Source organism: Pholcus phalangioides, unplaced genomic scaffold, assembly GCF_987345545.1.
Source record: "Pholcus phalangioides strain wild (caught in Gottingen) unplaced genomic scaffold, Ppha-v1.0 ptg000009l_1, whole genome shotgun sequence".
Taxonomy (NCBI): domain Eukaryota; kingdom Metazoa; phylum Arthropoda; class Arachnida; order Araneae; family Pholcidae; genus Pholcus; species Pholcus phalangioides.
In genome coordinates, this window is record NW_028301602.1 from 16,368,576 (window position 1) to 16,388,616 (window position 20,041).

The window sequence follows — 20,041 nt, forward strand, 5'->3', positions numbered from 1 at the left end:
TTTAAAGACCGGTCAAAAATGGGTTGAGAAAACAAAGTCAACTATATATAAAAATGGACCTATAAATTAAAATCATCGTTTATGTTTTGGCCATAAGGAACTGAATTAAGTTCCTAAACTAATTTTAACTAAATAATTAAGTTTAAAAAAAACCATTATGAACTGTTTCCGCCATCATCAACCGGAAACAAGTGGAAGCCACAGCAATTTTTCGAAACCATCACAGGAAAATTGCATTTTCCCACGGATGGTCCAACATAATTACAGTTGAGGACATGAAAAATAGCTAAAATATTTATAGAAAATTTGGGGAACTCCCGTGATGGATAAAATAGTCTCCTCGAATATAAAAAACTTCCGGGAGTCTCCTAAAAATTTCTTTGCCGATATTTCCTCGCGTGTTACGATACATTTTTCTGCGGATATAATTACGAAAAAGTAAAAATGGTTTCTTCTCTATTTTTTTTTCTTTTTTCTAATATACATTTTTTTTTCTCTCTCTCTCTCTCTTTCTTATTCTATTATGATTATTATGATGAATCTTGACAGATAAGAAATTACTTATTTTTGATGTTTTTGTCGCTATATAAGGCTCATCAGAGCGTTTCTTACGGGTTTCGTCTCATAACAGCTCGTAATACGAAAGAGAAGTGGACGTCGCCGGATTTTACTTTGACCACACGAAACAAGTAAGGATATTTAATGTACTGTGTCATTAATATAAAATAGTGTTATTTCATGATTAATGTAATATATTGAATTTTTTTAAATTTAAATCTTGTTTTCCTATGTGCTATTGGTAAAACTCTATGCTCACTGTATATTTTCCTGGCTCTATTATCTTTAATTTTTACGCTATAAATTTACTTCACAGACCTGCCGGTGAAAAAAACCTAGTCCGGAGCCCTTTAAATCTCAGCATAGTGGGATTTACCCGGCTCCAAAATGTGGGGGAGTGGCCATGCTAATTTTACATTGTTATGCAGTGCTTTTTAACAACTTTTCTGGGTCCACAGAGTATTTACGAGTAGATTCATAGGGTTGTGAGCTTATAGGAAAGAATTATTAACTTATTGTGCTATATTATTATATGCTAAGTGTTATTTTGTAAAAGGTCCTTTAATCTGATTGGCACAGAGAGTCCACGGAACAAAAAAGGTTAGGATCCTCTGTTCTAATTGTGTGGAAAATTTTCAGATTTTCTGCAACACATGATTTTTTTTTCGATTTCAGTCAGTTGCCATAGACAAAAATTTTGATGATCCAACTTTCAACATTGCAAATACTGATCATGAACTTAATTTCATTGAATATGCATCATCTGACACTTGAATATCCATTCATCTATCTATTTGTATTAAGATTAAAACCGTAACTGTCGATTCATTAAATCCCTAATATATCAGTCGTTTTTAACACTATTCTCCTTTGATTAATCGTACAAATAAATTACAATTAAAATTAGCCGTTGTCATCATGTCATTGATATTTTTTTTCCAAGTGTCGTGAATCGAATGATTTTTAAGAATTACATTTATCTTTCAAGGAGACTCGAAAGTTCAGAAATAAAGCGCCATCTATTGCAAAAATGCTTTTAACTTAGTTTCGTTTCTGTTCGTGTTTTGTATTTTACCATGACGAAAAATTTCGCAAATGCCAAGATCGTTATTTTTCTATACTTCTAGAAAAATTTTTAGCTTGAATGTTTTAATGCACAAGTTTCATGATTATGTCACATTTTACATTTTTTTCAGTTGGTACTCAGGGTGCCCCACAATACGGCTTGAATCTGTTTTCTGTGTTCTATTCGCTTCGAAAGGTTTGAGGCGCGAATGGCTAGCCTATTTTCAAAAAAAAAAAAAACCCCACAAAATACAAATTTCATAACAAGATCATTCACAAACCTGTCACTTTAATTTCGAATTCGCAATACAGAGGGCAGCACTTTATATGCAGAACACGGTTGGGAGGTGGGGAGGTGATAGTCAAATGTCACCTTCTATATCACTAAATTTACCATAGTAAATTTCAAATTATACAGCGACAATAAATTCTCTCAACGTAGATTTGGTTACGAAGATTTTTAACTCCTATCACATTAACTTAAATGCTCAGCTTCGTCTATATGCAAGAGGTCCATTAAACGTTCGTTATTGCAGCCAGTTTGAAGATAAAAATTCACAATCACCTTCGTACATAAGTTGAGGTCTTTCCATTTTACATTTTGAATTTGGTGATAGATTCCAAAATAAAGACAGCAACTCTTCGTTTGTTGCAGAGCATGTATTGTGTAGTTGTAATCACGCTAATTTGTTGAAAAAAAAATTGTGTTTGTGGTTTGTATTTCTTTTTTTCTTTCCCTTGAAGTTTGCAACCAAATTCTTTTCTTGATATTATTCTGATCACAAAGAAGGTAGTTATAAATTAGAATGTAACATTAACTGAATACATTACTTAAATTAATAGCTGTTAAATTTTTGTGTATCCATAAATGACACATTATAAGCTGAACATATTAATCGTAATGAACTGAGTTCGAAATGTCAAAGTGGAATGGATGTTAAGATCCATTCAACACAGTTACTGTAACAACATGAATAGAACACTTGTCTTTAATGGATATGCTGTAATTATATATTGTACTAGCTGTTACCCGCGGCTTCGTTCGCGTGGATTTGGTAATCTGAAAATTACTTGGCGATGATTGCTTCCAATAACATTTGAATCCCTCATGACCCCCTTGGATGTTGCAATTCCAAAATACCGCCTTGGCGAGTGTCTATATTATAAAATATAATACTGACCGAATTTCATATTTATTTCTTCCAGTGGTTTGGGCTCAGCAATAATTGTCCCGCATAACTTCTGAAGCCCCCCCCCCCCAATGTCCCCCTTACAGTATGAATTTTGAAAAATCCCTCGTTAGTGAGTTTTCACATTTCAAAATAAAACTACTGCCCAAATTTATTATATAGTGTTCCAGCGGTTTCGGCACGGCATGAATTATTTGTATAAACTTTGAGTCCCATTATGACCCCCCTCCCCCACTTAGGGGTCTAATTTTGGGAAACCCCTTCTTAGTTGTCGTTACGTCATGAAATAAATGATGAAATATCACTGATGAAATATCATAAACATAGCTTCAGCCCTATCGGCTCAGCGATGGTGAATCAGTCAGTACATGTTATTATATATGGCATATAAATTCACACCGTGGCCAATGTCCGAAGCTGGTTCATGCATGAACCGGCCAGTCCCATGTTCGGCAGGTTCTGTAATTAGCAGGTCAAAGCTCAAAGTAGACTAACTTCTCTTATACACCGGGCTTTGGCCACTCTGCTTAGCCAACAACGTTAACCTTTTAATGCATGCAACATTAACCTTGGTGCAAAGGGTCCTTTAAACGGTCATTACTGCAGCCAGTTTGAAAACAAAAATTCAGAATCGCCTTTGCACATAAGCTAAGGTAATATTCTTTCCATTTTATATTTTGAATGTTCTGGTAGATGTCCCAATTAATGACAACAACTCTTAGTTTGTCACAAAGCATGTGTGGCTGTGATTTTACAAATTTGCTAAAATGTTTTGTATGCAGTTCTTTATTTTTACATTGCAGTTTGCGCATCCCAATTTTTTTTTTTCTTACTATAGTTTGAATCACACACTAAGAAGGTAACTATATATTTGTGAAGTAAATATTACTTCAATATCAATTCAATTCATTTTGCTCGTGATTTTTGAGGCTCTGTACACCCCTCCTTAAGGACCTGTATAAGCAATATTATTCGAAGTATGTTTTTTTAAATGTTTTTTTAGACTCTTTCTATACGTTTCATTAACAACGAAAAAATTATCAGCTGGAAATGAAAATTGTTCATTTAATAGTTAATTGTTGCACGTCTGATTGCGACATTAAAATTTTTCTATTTTATTTCAAATTATTTTTTTAAATGATGAGCACCACCTCTCTAATATATAAATTAAGTTTTTATGTATACCCTGTGTATAAAATATCCAATTGATGAAATGTAAATGCCGCTCTAAAAAAACATTCATATTTTTAAATGCAATATTTATTGAGATATTAAATGTATAATATCACTATGTATTATTATCAAGTTTTCATTGGCTCAACAGTTGGGGGGGGGGGAATTTTTGATATTTCTAGGGATTTTGTACAAATAGAATGTACTCAACCATTTTAGTTTTTTATTCACAATAAATATCAATTACATTTTTTGACAATTACATAAAATTCACAACTTTGAATTTATAAGTTACGTTTCGCAGTTTGCGGACACCACCCTCAATCATTGGCTATAAATTTAAAATTTCAAAGTCAAATATCGCTGTCAATATTGCATTAAAAAATATTATACTTTCCGTAAATGACTTCTCAGAGCCACATTTGCATTTCACTAATTGGAAGTTTCAACACACGGGGTACGTAAGAAGTTTTTTAATGTTTCTATTTCATTTTTATTTGTTTATTTATTGCATATGTATTCGGATAATTTAAGGCATTTTGATTAATCACAAGTCATTTGAAAATCTTTTTCATTGAAAGTATTTTTCTAAATTCAACGGTTGCAGAGATATCCACTGTGCAAACAATTTCGAACAATATGGATGGCTTCACATTCTCAAGTTCATATCAACGTAGTAATAATCCTTCAATGGATATTTTAATCGAGGTAACGATCAAAACGAGTTCAAAATCAAGCCCCAGCATCAAGCATTGTTCGTAGCTTAAAGAGATGGCTATTGCACGTCACAATACAGAAAGGACCATGTTGGGTCAAGATATTCTATCTAATATCGCCTACCGATAACCACAAAAATAGCATATATTACGTAAATACAGTCGAACTTGGTTATTCGAAGTCCAAAGTCACTGGAAAAGAAGTTCGATTCATCCAGTTAATCTATCCGTAAACTGACTACACATGGCTGCATAGGATAATAGTTATCAATTATTAAAATGTTATCATCAGTTATACGTAACTGAAGAGAGGCTTTCACGGCAGGAGTTTATAATAAAGTTCATACCTACGCTGTGCTTCAAAAAAGCCAGGAAGGTATGAACATCATCAGTTACGAAATTGTTTTGCAAATTTAGTAATTTATAATTATAATAGTTTATCTTCGCTTCCAGATTATTTCTCTGTGCTGGATCATCACTGCAGAATATCTTAAGTATGCCCAAAGCCAGATTTACTGAAACGGTTTAAGGTCATCAGTTATGAAACTGTTTCTAAAATTTTGCTTATCATTCTTATGCTACCAAAGAGATATACTTTTGCTAAATGCTAAATGCTAAGTGGTGACGGTAGTGCAATTGCATCTGACTCCGTATGAATGAGACGTAGTTGTAGATACATTATCTTTAATTATGATGCTATATAGAAGATATTATTTACATGGTACATATATTAAGAGAGAGAAAGACGACGTTGGTGCATCTCGTGTGAGAGCTGGAGCTGAACTGATATTCTCACACACATGGCCATTCGGACCCTCCGAAGGGGCACCCGGTCACGTGATCATCTCGTGTTTCAGTACAGAATGTACTGAGATTCACGTGACCAGAGCTTGCTTGTTAAGAAAGAGAGCCAATGTGCAAAGTATAATAATAATAATAATACATATAATAATATATATTGAGGCTCTACACTTTCATTCACGTGTTACAATCCGGACTTATTCTCTTACATATTCTTGATGACGAAGAAAAGATTCAGATATTGAATGGTACACCTTAGTCCATAGATTGAACAAAATAATCGATATTAAGTGGCACACATTCTTCATGCACTCCAGCTGAACAATGTTAAAATATGCAATAAATTACACAGCCAACAAAAAATAATATTTTTCATGTTATTAAGTGCAATAGCATGTAAATTTGTTATTAACCATTAAAATTAAGGAAATTTTAATGGTTTTATTTTGGGCTGCTAATTTCGAATCTGGCATTAGTTTTGTCAGATTGGCTCTAGTTTTCGACATAAAGTGAAAATTAAATTTCAATGGTAATACGTAAGCAGCATACAAATCACATTGTTGAGAAAATGAATTATCTCAACAACTAGAGCAAAATCAATGCCGGATTCGGAATCATCACCCCAGAATAACTAAAATCACTGAAATAGCTTTGCTAATGATTTACTATATTTATTTACGACGCACAGTTGGAATGTGATTTGTATGCTTCTTATGGTATTACTATTGAAAATTGATTTTCACTTAATCTCAAAAAGTAGAGCCGATCTGACTAAACCAATGCCAGATTCAAAATAAGCTTTCCGAAACCATCCTATAATCACTGAAATGTCTTTGAGAACAAAATCAGTGTTGAGCTGCGTTATTAAAGAAAAAGTAAAGAGAAAAAACCGAATTTTTTTTAACAACTTCGTCAAATAAAACAAAGTCTGACTTTTCCATACTAAAATTCCAATTGTTCCATGCTAAATTTGGTCATATAGAAATCATAACTTTTTCCTTCCGACTTCGAATTATTCAAAACATTGGAAACAATTTCGAATTAAACCAGACTTTTTAACATTAAATTAGATAGGAAAAACTCTTGTGGGAATTCGTAAAAGTTTTAATTATCAAAAATTCGAATCAACCACGTTCGTATTAATCAAGTTCTACTGCATCAGATTTCATAGAATACTGATGCAACAACGATAGCGAAGTAGAATGCAGTCAAATAAACCAATCTTTTATATATAAATACTATTTTTTTTTAGTACTCGGAGTAACACCTAATTTTATCGACTCATTGATAAAAAAAATCAATAAAAAAATTACCAATTAAAGAAATTAATTGACAAAAATATATATTTTTATTTTTTCTTACCTTTCTTGTTAACGATAGCGAAACGAGACTGGTGTAAATTGCAGTGTTCTAGAAATGTGCTTGTATTGAATGAACGACCATCTCATTAAACGTTCACGCCAAGTTCCTTCGAGATCAAACTTGTCCTTAAAACAAAAACTATTTAAAAATTGAAAAAAAAAATTACAAAATGAGATTTAAAATGTGTAATTTTCCCTCAGAATTAGACGCAATTGTGTGAATATTCATTGTGTGTGTGTTTTTTTTTTCAGTGGAACTTCCCTCAGGAAAGAAAATGATTTTCCTTAATAATTTGGATATTGATGGTTTTTACTGAAAAAAACAACAACTAAAAAATGGGAAACGCGTTGAAAAGAAACTCCTCATCAATAGGGGGGAAAAAAATTAACGCAACGATTCACATATGAGTTGTAACTTTTTTTTTTTGGGTTGTTTTTAGAAGAAATCATGGGAAACCATTGATGGTTTTTCGAAAAGAGACGAAAGAACCAGAGCGTGTCACAGAAAACATCGAATCTCTTTCGGTTTTCTTACGGACACATTTTGTGTTTTTTCCCAGCATTTCTTCCTGGAATCAATGGCTTTTATTATTATATATATATATATATATACATAAAGGTTGTTCCCCCCGCCCATTCAAAGATGGAAACATGAAATATTGTCAAGATTTCCCACACATATTTATAATTCTAAATATGTCCTAAATTGTTTGCAGAGCGGATATCTCTGCAACTGCTGACTCAAGAAACGTACTTTTGATTACAAAAAGTTTTCAAATGACGTACGGTTCTTCAAACTGTTTTAAATTTTCCAAGAGTTTTTATACACAAGAACCAGTCCGTGGCCCCCTAGTCTTATCTACCCCCTCCCCCCCCGTATCTGAGACTTTTTCGACTTATTGGATTGAATTCCGTCAGAACTAAATTGATAATGAATTAAAAAAAAGAGGATCTCTGGAACCTTAGGCCAGTCACGGATCCACTTTTCTTCCCACCCAATATGCTAATTGTATGGGAAGAAAAGGTATCTGTAAAGTACGGAACGATCCAACGAACCTACGAATAAATCAAACCTGCCGACCCGTTGGGTCCTCAGCCTGGATCCGTGCCTACCCTGGGCTATCCAGAGTTCAGTGAGCATCTTTCATGTGGGGTTCTATGCATGGCAGTCTCAATATCATAGGTGCCCATGTGGAGTGATGTTTTTGTGGCCCATACTTAGCTGAGTATAAGCTTACATATTTGCATACTTCACTCGAAAATTTTATCATGTAGGCCATCGCCCCCTTTCTCACATCAGAAGTTTTTTCCCTCTCATCACCTTTCCCCGAACTCAAATGAAATCATGGGATTCTATGTATTCTATATAACCTCTATCCCCCCCCCCGGTCCATTCCATCGCCCACCAGGGGGGCGATATTGCCCACTTTGGGAAACACTGATGTAGGCCCGATGGACACGAAGCCCCAGACTATTGACACATGGATTAAAGCTCCCCTTTTTCATCCGATTTTCACCCGTGGTCCCCCCCTTAGAACATCCCAGGACAACAAAGGGGGCCATATGGGCCCCCCTGTCCCCCCCCCCTCCGCCTTTATATTTTATTGTCATAAAAATTATACTTGATTCAATATTTTTCTTTATTAAGCCACTAATGCCGGTTGGTAAGAAAATTTGCCCTTCTAATTTTTACGTTCTTTCTTTGCTCAATGTTTGCTTTGACCCTATGACATCCATGGGATAGTTTGAGCGTGTTAAAAATACGAGACCTTTTCATAATGACTGTAATAAGTTAAACCTCATTAATTTTCGAAATCTTGAATAATGATGCGACGGTATTGCTGAGCATAAGGTTCAGCCTTTTTAATAATGCACCAACTTTCTAATTTATTCTTGCTCCCTGCGGTAGCAATATTTTTCTGTGGTAATGTTATCAACTTTTCTGTTGGAGAAATGTACCCGGCTTCGGGAAAGTTTCTGTCAAGGACGAATCGGATATCGAACTCATGACACTGTGTAAACATCCTTTGGTAATTTGGGCAAGTATCTTATCTTATGCCCAGGTTGAGAAATACTGATGTAGACCATGTGTGCGAAAACTAGTGGAAATGTAATAACCAATGTGCGAGACATAAATGTGGGGCTGAAAAGCCATTTATACAAAAAAATTACATATTTTTTAATACAATATTGAGTGAGATATTTATCACCAATGATTCAGGGTGGTTCACAAATAGCGAAACGTTAAATAAAGTCAGTTTTAAAAATTCTGTATTTATTTTAAAAAAAATCAAAATCGAATTGTTATTTGAAAAAAAAATTGTTGAGTTTGAGTTTATTCTATTTGTGTCTATTCTATTGTATTGTATTGTATTGTGTATTCTATTTCTGGAAATGGCAACTTTTGATTGAATGAAAACTTGCCAACACAGTGATAAGTTACCGAAATATAGTGACGTATAAATGTGGATAAAAAATATTGCATTTAAAAATATAAAACTTTTTTGGCAACTGAGCGGAATCTGCACTTCAATAATTGAAAGTCCATTAAGAGCTATTTTAAAAGTTAATTTCTTTATTTTCTTATGTATACGAACTCACAAACCAATTTTTAGATTTTGTGAAATGACTGCACGTCATTTGAAAGCTTTTTGTGACTGAAAGTATGTTTCTGAAGTCACCGGTTGCAGACGTATCTGCTGTTCAAACAATTTGTGAAAGTTTGTATAGGTATTAAAAAAGTCTTCGTCGTGACTTAAATCATCAGCCGTAAGAAATTTTTTGGAGTTATTGACAACACTGTGTGTGACACAAACTATTTTTCAATGTAACCATTTACATGGAAGTTTAATTTATCATTTGATTGTTTTTGTGCCACTGCGGTCTTTTTTTTTCTTTTTTGCAGACGAGGGCCAATTAGACCGGGAACTACAATTTATCTGCCGATTTCGAACGGCAGCGTTCGACGAATTTAGACTTTTTTTCGTACTCACCGAGAGAGATTGGTGGGCTAAACTGTCAGTGTGGGGCTCCCTGCGGTAGCAATCTTTTTCTGTGGTCATGTTGTCACCGTTTCTGTTGTTCCCCTGCGTCGGGAAAGTTCTGTCAAGGACGAATCGGATATCGAATTCACCACACTTCTAAACATTCTTTGGTACTTTTTATTTTATCAAAATTTTATAAAATTTATGTATAACATTCTGTTTGTTGCAATTAGCTACAGAGAACAGAGACAGTAGGGGGTTTTCTTTCTTGGGGGTTTTACAGTCATTCTCTGGAATTGAAAAAAACCTACACACACCAATATGCGATCCGGAGAGACATAAGACATTTTGAGCCTCGTCTAGCAAAAATAATCACGGTATATTTCGCAGCGTACATTACATTTTTATATTTTATTTTCATTAAAATTATACTTGATTCAATATTTTTCTTTATTAAACCATTAACGCTGGTTGGAAAGAAAATTTGACATTCTAAATTTTTTCCTTTGCTCAGACCCTATGGTACCCATGGGATAGTTTGAGCGTGTTAAAAATACGAGACCTTTTCATAATGACTGTTACAAGTTTAGCCTCATTAACTCTCGAAATCTTGTATACGAGGGTCTTCGATGCGCATAAGGATCAAAATTTTTGATAATGGAAACATTTCTTTCATACATCGAAAACCTTAGTATTGATATAAATTACTTTAATCACTATTGAAAAGATAATATATTCCCCGGTTCTGAAAGAATGCATATTTTTTTATAAAATATTTTTTATTATCTTTCATACATCATCTTTTTTTATTTCATTTGCTACACAAGCTGTACAAAGAGCACAAAAAAAAAACCATTTTCCACGGCAAGATGACACTTCAACCCACTTTCGTCAAGATGTCAGGAGACGTGGATACGTCTTTATTAGTTTTATCTGTTAAGTTTTTATTACTTCATAAAAATTTAAGAATTTCGTGTACAGTCGAATCTTGTTTTAACCCACCATACACGCCATCGCTCAAAAGCTGGCTAATAATCTCTTCCAAACTCTTGAAGAGTCAGAATGCCAACATCTTAGTGAAATATTTGCTTACCCGAAAGATCAGATATCAGCTTTTTTCAAACCCAAAAATTTTTTTGGTTATGAAAAGACCGGAGGTACCGGGATTGTGAAAAATGTATATAAGAAACTATATATAGTGTAAATAATTAGACCAACTGCAAAATATCAAATTTTGTAGATAGTATATATTTAATCAAATAATCATAATTAACTGCATTTAATAACATATAATCGCATTTATTAATATGATATATAGTTGACGCTAAATATATAAAAAAAATGAGAGTAGGTAAATATATATAGGAGAAATATATGCATTATGATGAATGATTAGTGTAAAAAGATTAACATTAATTATAACTTAACGACGTCCTATAACAAGCTGATGGAGTGACTTTCTGCTTTTTATTTCCCCTCCAGCCTGCTTTATCTTTCTTTTCCCCCTAGATTAATAACCCAATATGGGTAATATTAAACTCTAAGTAGTTTAAAAATAAAACATATACAGCCATGGCGAAAATCCCACTACTAGTTCAGGATGGCTAAGACTCAGGGGCATGCACTGTTTGCCACTATGTCAAATTTAGGATCTCGTTTTAGCGAAAACTTTTATAACTTATAAGATTACTAAAAGAACAACTGATTTGCGTATTTCCAGCGATATGCTTTCGTGCAGCGCTCTTTGTCATGGGCGGATATACGGGAGGCATTGCCCCATCAACATCAAGGGTAAGTCGACTGATCTAATGCATATATGAATAGATGAATTGACATCATCATCATCATCATCGTGCCCCCTAGTGATAATGACCGTGCCCCCCAGACTTCCAAGTCTATCTCCGTCTATGCTCTTTGTCACCACAAATTAGAAACGTTTCCTTCTACACCAAAAAATAAATAAATAAAATAAAAACCATCTTGTTGGTAAAAAAACCAGATAAATTCGAGTGAAACGCGTTTTATCCCATTTATCCTGTTTTTCCCAAGTTTTTTGAATTCAAATATCTCAGTGAACAATTGCACTTAGAAACACAAATTCTTTTTGTTTGCATCAGGAGAAACAGGGAACCATTTTTTATTGGGTTTTTGAACACATGGTTGTCCGTATGAAAAATTGTTTTTTTTTAATAACTATACTCTGCAATATGAATTATTTGAAAAACAATGTTCCGCCTGCCACCACTGTGTCGCCCACAGTGTTTCAACCTGGATCTTCGCGGTGCCTACACGACTGCAGCAAGAAACACTATGATGAAATGATGTGCAACAATGTCTCATCACTCATCAGTATTGTTTTCATCTCATTTTCTCGAGACCGCAACATTTTTCTGCCCTTGATGAAATCTCGAGTGCCGTGATGATAAGATAGATGCTCGTCTACCCCCGTGGAGGTTTATGTCAGGTTCAGGTCCCAGGTTCAAACTGGTGGAAGATTATACTTATATAAGATGTTTTCCCTAACGAGCTGGTGGACTCCTCCATCTCAGTAAGGATGCATGTTACCTTCATTTTCAATCCACTTCGTTTATGGCGCTAAATTTGAATATAGTGATATGGCCAGAGTTGGTGTTTGGTGAATTTTGTGCCGTTGATGAACCCGTCAGCTTATCCACTAATATAGCCAATTTCCGCCCCCCCCCCCACTTTTTGAAAATTTGAGAAGCTAATGAAATTTATTTTTTGATTAAAATTTTTTACGAATATATTGAAACTGATTTTTTTCACACACATCGCGTTCTTTGCGGTTTTTTAAAAAATCATGCACTAAAACAAGTTTAATAATTGAAGTAATTAATAATTAGTTTTCTAAATTATGCTTAAAATTGTCATGATGTGCTATTCCGGCGTAGCTAAATGACTGGCTATATCACTTAAGCGACGAAGTCTGGTCGTGCTCTCTCCGTTCTCTTCTGCTCTTTCCACATACTTATACAGGGTGCATAGGTAACAGGGTGAGTAAAACGGTTTACCAACATTTTTAATGCCGTTTATTTTTTCAATTTTCCTTCGTTTTTCGAATAACTCTAATAATTTTGCACTTCGAAGCGTGATTTTTTTTTTTCGGCATCGGGAAAGACAAGGCAACAATTTTCTAATTGGGTTTTTGAGCATAGGGTGTCCGTATATATAAGAAACTATTTTTATTTTATTTCAATCACTACTCAACCCCTTGCAACCAAAAGGAAAATTTATAATATATTAAAACAAAAACTTTTTTAAAAAAAGGAAATCGATAAGAGAAAAAAACGGAGGAAAGTTGCGAAGAACAGCGTTTAATACGATTAAATCGTTTCACCCGCATCATTTAATGCTGTTTTTCCCCAACTTTTTCCTTCATTTTGGAATATCTCAGTTGATATTGCACTTAAAAACGTGGAATTTTTTTTAGTTGGCATCAGGAGAGACAGAGCAACAACTTTCTAATTGGGTTTTTGGGCACACGGGGAAGCGGAAAAAAAAGTGGGTTTTTTTTTACTTTAATAATTAAACAACCCCTTTTGCAACATGAATGACATGTGAGTACTGCACGTTATTTGGATACTTTTTCTAATTGGAATTATGCCTGTAACATCAATGTTTCGGCAGTAAAATGTCGTAAGCCCCCCCCTTTCCCCCCCGTTTGCTATGCGCTCTATATATTCAGCTCCGTATACTATGTAGTGCTAAACGTTAAGGAAACATTCACTTTGCGAGACATGAAATAAAAGTTATGAACAAAATATGAAAAAGTTATGAATAACATGAACAGAAAAGTTATTTATCCCATACTGGGAAATTCATTTAAATATATATATGTGCAATAATATAACACAACTCTCTCAATTGTCACACCAGATTCACAAGAGATATGAACACGCACAACAAGATCCTCGCTATGTGCGTCCTAATGCTGATCTCCACAGCCACCATCGTAAACTGCGGCCATCAACAAGGAGGAGGAAACGAAATCGCCCAACTCCTAGTCGCCGGACTGGTTGCGAAAATGCTGAGTGAGCACCATCATCACCACAAGGGTCATCACCATCACCAGCCGATATACATCCCCGTGCCCGTTCATCACCACAGAAGACGTTAACCATGCCTTAAATCCCTTCATTGATACCCAAATATGTAAATGCGCAAAACAACAAGCAATCGTGCATATCTATGTATAATAAATTGAAATCATTCATACAAATAAATAAATCTTTCACGTATTTCACGTATAATATTTAGTTCATTTTCACCGTGATCATTATAAGAGGTGTGTGTGTTTGTGTATGTGTGTGCGCGAATATAAATCTAAGCAAGGCGCAAATTATCGAATTATTAGTCGATATCGAAAATTTTTTGGAAGCGGATAATCGATTAATTTGAGGAAATGCGTGTTAAGGAATATTTGAACATCCGCGTTTTTCTTAATCCTGAAACAAACAAAAGGGTGTGGCAGAGGAAGTCTATGAAAGGCGAACTCATTATCCGGGCATGCCCATCATAATTTCACATTAGTGATTATAACATAGCTTAACTCTGTTGCTAAGTCCCGATAGATGAGGGCGACATGGATAAAAAACTGAACTTTCCTTTATTGCATTTAATTTTGGATGCATTCAACCAACCGAGTCCTTTAAACATAGGAGGGATTATTACATAATCCAATAACAATTCTAAGGACAAGGCAGGTTCTTTTTAATGAGGGTGGGATTGTCCAAGAGCTTATGGGTCCGAGAAATTATCATTTTTGAAAGTATAATCCCTATATCTCTACGTCTATTGCCTTAAAAAGCCGTGTGTGTATCATTTTGCTGTCACTCATTTGATGAACGGCGTCTTGGATGAAAGATACGTCGCTGCTTTGATTTCAGTGTTGAGTCCGGAAAATAATTCATCTCTGCGGACGTCGGATACTATTTCTCAAGTATGTGATATTAGTTTATTAATTTAATTACATTTTTTTATTGAATTTAACTATTAAAAAATTCCTGAAAACCTCAAGATTTCGCTCGAACGATAATTTCTATGAAGTACAGTTTATTGGTCCTAGTGCCAGAAGAAAACAAAATCAGATCACAAAGTCTTCTGAGATGACTCGAATATTGAGGAATTTTTCTGCAATTTTAATTATGCTTTGACTATCCAGAATGACCTCAAAAATGTATAAACACATCGATAAAATCTCAATTGCTGTATTTAATGGGCGAAAGCATAATTTACCAAAAAGGAATGACTTTATACCCTTGAATTTAGGAATCGACGTCTGTTAGAAATGATCATTATCGGCAACTACAGTAGCTTCTGCATGTATTCAGTGCCATAGCTGCACTTATTTCGATGTCTTCTCATGACACATCTATCTTGGCTGACTCTCTCCTATAAGCGTCATTCATTCATTCCGAAGCCCGCAGGCATTTTTAAACTAACATAAGTAAATATTTTAACATTTCGGCAGGATTTCAAAGTTTTCTCCTCAAATCTTTGGTTGTCAGAGAGAGATTTCTTCTTTTGTTTTCGACTTTTCACGTGAATGCGCCTTTTAAATCATCTCACGATAACTGGTGCATTCGCGAAATGTTAAGTAACAAAAAAATTTGAGCACTCATATCTCAGAAAGTGTTCAGAATATATCAGTGCATGTTGCGGGTCGAATATATTTTGTATGTTTGCGGATTGATCTCGTTAAGACAAAACCTGTGATAGTACTCTGGTCTAAATACCTCTTTTGGTCCGGGCATCAGACTTGCCGCCCGCTTTTGCAACGAAATGGTTTTACGCTTTTTCTCGAGAAATTCAAAACGCAAACAGAAGCCAATGGTGTCGTCCGATAGCCATTCTTGAGACAAATACAATGACGCTACTTTGGTTTTAATAGCTCTTCCGGTGTGGGCACCAGATCTGCGGCCCGTATTCGCAACGAAATTGATTCACGCTATATATCTCGAGAAGTTCACAACGTAAATAGACAACATTGATATCGTTTGTTAACAATTCCAAGGATAAATCCGATGATACTAATTTTACTATGGTAGTACCTACCCTGCAGAGGTAGGCTCGAAAAATGTATTCGCGCCAAAACTTGCGTCCGTGTTTATGGCATCGCGTACCCCAATTTTTTGTGGTGAGTTTGACTTTAAAGTGTTCGCATCACAGTCATCATATATATTTTGAGTGTTTAGTAACACTCAAAGAGCCTCCTGCTAGAGGGTTTCGTCAACGACCTCGAATCTATAGCTAGAGCTGTAGTTATAGGAGGTGTTGGTCTTTTGGGTTCTCAATGGATTACTTAAGTTTTTCGTCTTAGGACCATGCCAGAAACTTAAATGCGTTTGATTAATTGATGGCGTATGGCTAACATTCATGGGACATCTTTTCAAACCCCCAACGGCCAATAAGGGCAAAGCAACACCGGACAAGTTGTAGAAGCATAAGTACACTCTGCGTTCGCTGTTGAGTAAGCTGTTTGTTAAGAAGTCCTAGACTTCTAGCTAGCAATGGATCGTGTAATTCGGTATTCAGTAATGCAAAACCACCAGCTAGATAGAGTTACATCCACATGCCTCACTGATATCTTGACGAAAGGGGGGTTGAAGCGCCATCTTGCAGTTGAAAAAGTTTTTTTTCTCTTTGTACAGCTTGTATGGCAAAATAAAATATAAGAAAAATGATATTTATATATATGTATAAAATATATTAAAGAAATAATTAAAAAAAACATGATGTCATTGATAGGGATAAGTCATAAATAACTAGTTGTTTAACCGTCGTCCAAGCCGGTTTGATGACTGTAATAAGATTATGTTTGTTTTCGTGTACTTTCTTTCTTTCAAACCAAACACAACTCCCGTCTATCGCCATGGACAATTTACTACCGAGTGAGTAGTGCCGGAAGTGTGAGTATGTATCTGACAGTCTGAGTGCATATGTAGTTGTGTGTCTGATTTTTCACTGCTGCCACCTATATTTTAGAAGTGAAGCGTAATGAATGTTTGTGTACCACTGTACGCCTGTTGGTCTCTGTGGTGAGACGTTTTAATGGCGCTATGACCCTCGACGACCGCAGTGGCTGTTTTCACGTACTGCGTACAATTTTTATATCCTGAGTCAGAATGCGACACAAGAGTACTTTACAGCAGTGTTTTTCAACTTTTTTCAGCCCATGGCTCCTTCTGGACCATATTTCTTTTCTTGTGCCCCTTTCTACTCCTACCTCATCCAAGAGCGAGACACATTTTACTTATCGAATCGAATTTAATCACAACTAAGCAAGCATAGTTCCAGAAGGTGGGGTAAAAACAGAACAGAATCTGTGGGAAAAAATAGGTTTATATGAAATACGGGACAATCCAACGAACCTACCGACCCATCACCCTCGGTCCGTGCCTTCCCTGGGCTAGAGTTCAGTAAGCTTTCTGTGCTTATGAGGTTTTCATAGCCATCTCACACAACACCATAGGTCCTCTGACAAAGTGATTTTCCATGATGGGGTCCATACTTAACTGGAAATAACAACTTACATATTCCCGTACTTCATGACCAGGCATCGCGCGCTCTCTGACAGCAATACTTTGCCTTTACAATGTCCAACAAATATGTTGCCTCTGGGTCATTTCCACACGGTCAGAAAAAAATTACCGGTTACACACTGCGCAAGACTGATCAAAACATTCTCGGCTATTACACCAACATGAGAAAAATGCAAATTTCTTTCCCCGACGTCAGAAAAAAACACGCGTTCTCAGACATTTTTCCAGATTTTGACCTTTATTGCAATTAAATATTTTTTTTTTTTTTTTTTTTTTTTGCTGGGGCAGTGCATCACTCATCAAAATTATTTTCATTGCAAAATGTTTCGTCTCGCTGGCAATTAGCAATATCTAAAATTTTCATGTACAATCGAGCCTCGTTACCACGACCGCCCGTTATAATGACCGGTCCATGATACCGACGTGTACGACAGATTCCAAATGTTTTTTTTCATTTCCGCCATGTTAATTTTTATACAACATAACGATCAGTACATGCCATTCAACAACGACACACATGGTGGCTCACTCCCACTACTCACGTGATTGATTTTTTATGTCATTCTAAATTTCATTGCTCAATTTTTCAATGGGAGAAAAACAAGCAAGTGAACTTATATTACTGTATTTTCCTGCAGAGTGTGTTTTGCAAACTCGGTGTAACCGAGTTTGACGGTTTTTAGGGTTATTCTGCAGATGCCACGCGTTTTTCGTCCCCATGAAGAATATAGAAAATATCAATTATTCAAAATGGTAATTCTCATTATATACTCACACGCAGGTGTTCAGAAGCTGCACCATCAGAAATGAGAGGATCGAAAAGCTACTCGATACTTTTCTGTCTGGTGCTGCTGTTTAGTCTGTGCCAGAAATCCATAGCCGTCCAAAGTATCATCGGTCATATTTACAACTTTGCCGGAGGCGACCCCGTCGCTAACATCATCATATCTGGTCTATTCGCTAGGGCCATGTTGGACAGCGGAAAGGACATTCACCACCATTATATCGAAGAACATCATGGATGAAAACGCTCTTCGTTGCTACCAATTGTTTCTGTTAAAATTGTTATTCAAAAGTTTATGCATTTGCCGTTGATAAATACGAATTTTATTTTTGCCTGAATGTTGACCGAATTAAACATATTTATTTCCATGTGGTTTTATATGTTCCATTTCATTTGTTTCTTTAATTAAAACACACCAGAATGACCATACACCAAAATAAATTCCTTTTAGCAATATTAGGCAGCATGACCATGATGGATTCATTAATCTTCGAAAGTAGTTTAAATAATAATAAATACATATATTTCTTTAAAATAAATCCTCTTATTTCTCATTTACGCAGGTTTCGATAGGAAATTAATCCAGCTCACGGAACCATGAATCCATCAAGGTCTTGTCACGTATTCCTGTTTTTCCTGTTCATCCTAATTTCATGTAACAGAGAAGCACAAGGTGTTTACGAAATGTTTCAGTCTATATTCAGCGTAGTTGGTAAAGGTAATAAAGTTTCGGAAGTCCTTTTGGCGGGAGTACTGGCTAGTTTGGTTATGGGGAAAGGACGTGGAGGACACGGACATCATCATCATCATGACCATCCGTCTGGTCATCACCATCACGATTATCGACGATGAAAACCACAACACCATCGTTAGCTTGATTTGCATATTCGTGAAAATTAGTGTATCAGTGAGTTTCTGGTCAATTTGTTTCTCATCAATCATAGACACTGTCATTCATTAAATGTCTCATAGAGCTGTCTCAAATGCCATACACATACATCATTGTTTATAAATGAACGTTTGAATATATTTTTTGTGTACATTCGAAAAGAATAAAAAGACGTATTCATACATCAAATCATAGTATTGAGTTTTCATGAATATTTCGGAATGTACAGGGTGGTCATAACATAACTCTGCCAATATGAGAGCCCCCGTAGAAGCCGCAAAATTCCATAAATGCGAATGAAAAACGAGATATACGAGGGGATACCCAAAAGTTACCGAAAGTCACCATTTTTATTATTTTTTACAAAAATTATTCGATTCCCTTAAAAGTATTTTCCATTAGAATTGTCTTTACTTCCATTGCACGAAACATTTTTTGAATTCGACTGTTGAGATTCCAGAGAACGCCTCTATCGTTTTTGTTTTTACCTCATCCACGTTAGCAAAACGCTTTCATTTCAGGTCCCTCTTCACCCGTAGGAATGTACAAACGGTGGTAAATCATGTGAATGATTTACATCTGAATGAAAATCATAGCATATCGCTATATTGCATTTCATTGCCATTAACGGATTTGGTTGGAAATGAAGCCGCTATTTATCTGTGATATCCTCCAGCTCGTTAGGGGAAATCTCGTATCTATATTCTTCCTCCAGTTCAAGCCTAGGACCTGACTGCAACCGTCACGGTAATAGACGAGCATCTTATCATCGCGCCACTCGGGCTTTCATCGAAGGCAGAAAATTGTTGCGGTCTCGAGAAAATAAGATGAAAACAATACTGATGAGTGATGACATATTGTTGCACATCATTTCATGATAGTGTTTTTTTGCTGCGGTCGTGTAGGTACCGCGAAGATTGAGGTGGTAGACGGAAGTTTGTTTTCCAACCAATTCATG

The 20,041-nt window shown here is 35.4% G+C and overlaps 2 long non-coding RNA genes across 2 annotated transcripts; both read left to right on the forward strand.

Moving 5' to 3' along the window:
• Window positions 1–11,563: 11,563 nt before the first annotated feature.
• On the forward strand, window positions 11,564–14,069 carry LOC149082119 (uncharacterized). The gene is made up of 2 exons (XR_016193291.1): window positions 11,564–11,639; window positions 13,746–14,069. It is a non-coding gene; the product is annotated as an uncharacterized LOC149082119 (long non-coding RNA).
• A 515-nt stretch (window positions 14,070–14,584) lies between these two features.
• Window positions 14,585–18,562, forward strand: LOC149082120 (uncharacterized). The gene is made up of 2 exons (XR_016193292.1): window positions 14,585–14,808; window positions 18,192–18,562. It is a non-coding gene; the product is annotated as an uncharacterized LOC149082120 (long non-coding RNA).
• The last annotated feature ends 1,479 nt before the right edge of the window (window positions 18,563–20,041 follow it).